The following is a 6,204-nucleotide window of genomic DNA, read 5'->3' as shown; positions in this document are numbered from 1 at the left end:
TGGAACGGATGCTGAAGCCCATCTTTTCCCAGAGGGCACAGTAAGCTGCCCCTTGCCGCAGGCTCGCCGCTGACTGCTCTGCCCGGCTCTGCTCTGCCCAGACGCACCATGCGGTTCTTCTGCTGAACGGGACTGAGTGCGCTTCGCTGAACCAGCTCTTTTTAGGCCTTTCCCAGATTGTGGAATTCGCTCCTTGATATTCAAACCAGGAAGAAGAAAATCTTGGATAATTGTTACTGCTACCAGCACGAATTACAAGGGCTTCCGTCTATGAAAAATGAGTCACTAGAGATGAACCAGTCCTGCGCATCATGCAAGGTTTAAATTTCCTTGCTCCTTGCGAAGACTCTGGCAAAACGTGGCTCATCTTTCCACTCAGTAGTGTTCTCAACAGACACTTTTTGCAAAGCTAGAATTTTTTTTCTTTTTTTTCCCTGCTTGTGAGTAGCCTAAACCACGCGGAACCTCAGGCTCCTTTTCCTGCAGAAGTTGTCTGCAAGTTGTGTGTTAACCACAAAACCTCAAAGCAGTAACCGAGTTTTTTACTTTGCTTTGGGGGGAAAAAAAAATTGTTAGGTTTTTCACAGCAGTTCTGAAAACAAAGCATTAAAAACCAGTTGTCTGTGCAAAAAATACTGATTTAATTCCTTTTTTTTTCCCTGCCATTTTGTGAAGTTTGTTCTGTATCCTGATATAAAACTGTGGAGCTGGCTTATGTTCATTTTCTTTATGGTCATGGACAAGACTGTCACTACATAGGTTGTTTTATTAGATTAAAAAAACCCTCTTAACTAGATCAAATGCATGCAAAACAGTTGAGTACTTCTGCGTGAAAGTACTTGTTACAAAGATCTGTTGTATTTTAAACTGGCGCTAGAGCTGTGTAAGCTCACCCTGAGCAGAAAAACGTACTAGCTGGTAGATATTGGGGTTTTTTTCACTTATGTTGATTAGTTCATCAGCCAGGTGTGAAACCAAGAGTTCTCCTTCCCTAGACGTGCCTTGGATGGTAGAAGGTTCATCTTCAAGGGGAAGGGTGTGTGGAGGAAGGTTGCCTTGCCAGCAAGGTGAGTGAAAATTCACAACCCTCTTGCAAACCTTTCCTGGCAAGAACCTTTTGGATTTTCAGAGGAGGACTTCCCTTTGCAGCTGCTGAAGCCAGCCACAAGCACAACCCCTCTGGGTTGAACTGATGGTGGAAGCCTCTCCTGATGTTTCCTGATGGCTGGAATTTACATCCCAAAGCGCTTCCTGGCTGGGCTGGCTGAAGTGTGCCGCTGAGTGGGTGATGATTGAGTTGGGAAGTCCTCTGTTAGCATCACCTAATCAGTTAAGGAGTGCAGTGATTTGTATAAGATGTCTTATGATTTGTTTTGCTAAATAAGAGATTGCAGATCAAGCATAAGCTGTAGGAGGGTATATTGCACTGGGCTAGCAAGTCCAAAGACATGCAGCTTTAAGAAAGACACTTAAAAGATCTCCTTTAAATGAAGTTTTTTTGAGATGCTGGCATCAAAAAGCAGCAGCAAACGGTGGTTTTTATTAGCTATATCCAGTCGTTTGTACAAATGTAATGTGCTTTTGTTTGCATACACAGGTACCTCTGCATGCAGCAACTTCCATCCCGCAGTCTGTATGAGAAGGCTGCTTGTAAAACTCCCATCAAGGTTGTAAGAAAGAATTTAATAATTGGAATATTCACTAGCCTAATCAATATATTTGATAAGTAGCATATATTCTTGGAAAGCTAGTATCTGCTATCTCTCTTTAATATGTTGGTTTCCTTACCCTTTTGCTTTTGCCCCTGCATCAGGAAAAATAACTCTTAAAATTATCTGTGGCAGTATATAAAGTCAGAATAGTTTTGTCCTTTTTTTTAGGTATTATTTTGATTTCATGTTTTGCTAGAAATTCAGGACTGACCCTTTTCTACTTAGGAGATACAAAAATTAGTGTGAATGCTGCGGTAAGCAGCAAACCTGAGTGACTGTGGGGGGAACGGATGGGCACAGTGGCCAATACTTACTGGTTTAGTGCTTTTTTTTTCACTGAACGTCTGGCAGACAGTTGGGAAGAGTCACCTTCTGGGGGCACATCTGCATTCTGACCACCAGATGCGATTGGCAGCCTCTGTGGTTGTTGCTTGAAGAGGGGGAAGGTAATAAAATATCCTCCTATTCAGCCTTTACATAGGTGTTTTTCCCAGGCTGGGTGGTCGTGAGAGAGAAGGGGATCCCGTTGGGAAGCTGTAGGACCTCAATAGGAGCAACATCTCTGAGGGAGACTTCTGCGTGTCAGCTCGCTGACTGCTGAGGTCAGCTGGCCTTGCAAGAGCCAGCCGTGCAGGAAGAGCTTGGGATTTTTTAAGCTCTTAGTGCCCAGAGCTGGTTATGATGGATCCAGCTGTCTCTGGTACTTCTGAAGGCATCTGTGTCTTCAGGGGTGGGTGGGCACCCACAGCTCAGAAGTTAAGGACAGCTGTAGTCCTGAGACCTTGTTCTTCACGCCGGAGAGAGAAGCCAGGCTGCAGAGCCTCAGTAGGTGGGTAGAGGTTGCCCAAAGCTTGAAATTCAGCAGAGGCCAGGAACTAGAGACAGGACTTTGCTTTTGTGGAAGGCAATGCTGTTCAACTTGGTGGCAGCCTGTCTCTTGACAAACCAGAATTGCACCACAACCATGTGTGCATGGAGGACTTCCTCCACGTGTGTCTAAACTAGCTTTAATTTGGCTTGCTGTGCTTCCAGCAGCAGCAGTTTAGACTTCAGCACTTCAGCACAGGCTTTGCTGCTCCAGACTCTGATTCCAGGTATGTGCCTCCTTGCTTGCCCCGTCTCCAGACCACGACACTAACGTCTTTCCTTCTGTCACCCAAGATATATCTAAGCTAATGCTGATATTCCAACCAGTGCTGTTCTGTGCTTTTGCTTGCCATGCTGACATATTTTCTGTTGTATTTTTTAAGGCATGAAAAAGCTGTTGCCCTACATCTCCAACCTTCAGAGAGGGGGAAATAGTAACACCAGAAAAATGGTCCTGATATTCCTAAGGTAAAAATAGATTTGTGTTCAGATGCACATTCCTTATTGTAGTAGGTCAGTTGAGGGATGCTCCTACCACCATAGCTGGACTCTTAGAATAATTTGGAACAGATGTCTTGCGGTCTCCTGGTCCAAAGCAGGGACAACCCTGAGGTCACATTAGGTTGCTCAGGCCTGTGTGCAGTCAGGTTTTTAATATCTCCAGGGACAGAAATTTCACAATCTCTCTGCGCCCTGTTTTGGTGTTTGACCATCCCCATTGTGCAGAATTTTCTCTTTACGTCTAACAGGAATTTTTCTTGCTGCAGTTTGTGCCTATTGTTTACAGCCATTTTGCTGTAAACCTTCAAGAAGAGTTTGGCTGTCTTCTCTATCCCTCCCCATTAGGTACTTGCAGACAGCTGTAGGATCTCCCTGGAGCCTTCTCTTCTTCAAGCTGAGCTATTTTCTCAGCCTGTCCTTGTGCATCATGTGCTTCAGCCCCCTCATTTTTGTGGCTCTCCACTGAACTTGCTCCAGGATGTCAATGTCCATCCTGGGGAGCCCAAAACCAGACACAGTGTCCAGATGTAATCTCACAAACTGCCTCATAGAGGGGAAGAACCACTTCCCTTGGCCCTCTGGCTGCACTCTTGCCAATGCAGCCCAGCATGCGGTCAGCCCTTTTCGTTGCAAGCACACACCGCTTGCTTATACCCAACTCGTCCATCAAGTCCTTTCCTGCAAAGCAGCTTTGCAGGCAGGCAGGACCCAGCTTGTCCCGCAGCACGGGGTTACTGCATGCCACGTATGGCACTCTGCCTTCGCTGAACTTCCAGGGGGTCCTGCCAACCTGCCTGCCGAGGTCCCTCCGAGTGCTAGGGAATTAGGAACTGCTTCCCCAGCTTGGTGTCCTCAGCCAGCTTCCTGAGGATTAATTCTTGTCCAGGTCAGTAGTAGATAAACCAGCATCGGTTCTGCTACTGAATGCTGAGGGATGCCACCAGTAACCAACTGCACTTCGTGCTGCCGATCACTGAGCCCAGCAGTTCAGCCCATTTTCCACCCACGTTATAGTCCGCCTGTCCCAAGAAGCCAAAAGCCTTCCTGAGGTAGAGGTGCATGTTGCCTGTTGCCCTACCCTAGTCCGCAGAGCCATTCCCTCGCAGAAGGCAAGGAGGTTGGCCAGGCTCAATTTGCCTTTGGTAAATCTGTGCTGGCTGTTCCCAATCATCTTGTCCGTGGTGTATGTGGACATGGCAAATCCAGGAGGACTTACTCCATAACTTTTTTGGAGGCTGAGGTCCCCAGATCCTTTTTCTTGCCCTTTGTGAAGGCAGCTACGACATTTGCCTTTTTCCAGACATCAGGAACCTCCCCTGGCACAGGAGAAGAGCAGCTTTGCAGTCATGTTGGCTCCTACAGATACATCCCACATGGTCCCATGGACTTGAAAATGCCCAGTTTGCTTCAGTGGTCTCCAACTCAGTCTTTTGCAGTACGGGTGAGGCTCCATGGCCCGAGACTCTGCTGCTTGGTACATGGAGGCCAAGAACAGACCATGCCAGCAGAGCCCAAGGCAGAGAAGATATCGAGTCCATTGACCTTTTCCATGTCCTTTGTCACTAGGTCCCCCTATTTTGTTCTCCATTGGGTCCACATTTTCCTTTGCCTCCCTTTCGCTGCTAACGTATCTGTAGAAGCCCTTCTTGAATCTTCTGGTGATGAGAAATGAACCTCTGTGTCGGTGGTGGATTTTGTTGTTGTTCTTGTTATTGTCTCATCTACATCTGTTTTCCCTGGCATCTAAGTTAAAAAAGCTAATTTTGTTGAGTTGCAGCAGCTGCCACTTCCCACCACAGTAAATTAAGCTTTCAGAGGACCTCATCTTTGGAATTACAGTTCTGATCATAATGTGGATTTTAATAGTCAATTGAGATGCTTATTAAATTATAACACTGTGCATTAGGACCATTCCTGTACTGCTGGAGAAATCTCAATCGTTTAGTTTTTATTAGTTTTGTGATTTAATGAACAGAAAACATTAAAACTAAAAGCCAAATACAAAGCGGCTGTATAAAAATGTTCTATAAAATTCAGGAAACTGACAGACATAGCTGTAAAAATACTTTGCAAAGACACATCCCCTCTTAAATGCCATTAATTTTAATAAAAAGATGAATGCCACCAGCAGTTTTCTTAAGGAAGAAGATCTCTCCCTTGTTTCTTTTCCTAGGTTCATGAGATTCAGTCTGTATTTTAGTGAAGCTTATCAACAGATTTGAAAATTATTCACTCTGGAGTGTTTTGGGTTTGGGGATTTTTTTTAATAAAAATCAGAGTAAGGTGCAAAGGACAGGGTTTTTCATATGCGTCCACACGCTTCTCCTGTTTTTAGAGAGCGTGGCCACACCACAACCAGCAGTCGTGCCACTGATGTCACTGCGTGGTTCTCTGCGCTGCAGCCCAGAGCGGTGCCAGCAATGCCCGAGATCAATCTTTTGCTGTATTAAAGTTTGATCGTGGACTGTATTAGCGTGAGGGTACAAATAAAGGGCAGTCACCTGAACTGCATCCTCCATGCCAAGGTGGATGAGGTATCCTGAGTCATTTTGGGTTGCGATATAACAGGGTGGTCTAGTGACGTGGGAATTACTTCACAAGCCAGTATTACTGGGTATTATCAAGATTACCAGAGAAGCAGTAAGTAAAAAGGAATAATTGTATTGAATGCACAGAGAGATTAGTTTTTTGAGGCTCTTCTTGTTTAAAAATGCATATATATATGGATGTAAACGTGTATTATGTATGTATAAAAGCATCTTAGTTCTCAAACTCGTAAATCAGTACAGCAAAATCACTAACTAAATATTCTTTTTGTTTATTTTTTTTCAGCTATGAAAGACACCTTTGCATAAGATGCTGTCAAACACATACAGAGGAAGAAATATCTACATTGCAAACAGGTCTTTGTCAGAATTGGCATGTGTAGTATTGTTCCGCTTTATCTTTTCAATGGGACTCTTACCTGAATTTTGAAACAGATGAAGATTTATTGAGGTTCCTGTTTCAGTTTGGGTTGTGAAGGCAATTGCAGCATATATCTGAATTATAAATAGACTGTTCAGTGCAGTTATAATTAGGACTTCAGTAATAAAACTGTTACTCTAGTTGCTTTTTTTTTTTC

This window comes from Calonectris borealis, chromosome 1 (genome assembly GCF_964195595.1).
Source record: "Calonectris borealis chromosome 1, bCalBor7.hap1.2, whole genome shotgun sequence".
Classification (NCBI taxonomy): Eukaryota; Metazoa; Chordata; class Aves; order Procellariiformes; family Procellariidae; genus Calonectris; species Calonectris borealis.
The sequence above is the reverse complement of the archived record's forward strand: the minus strand, read 5'-3'. Positions refer to the sequence as shown.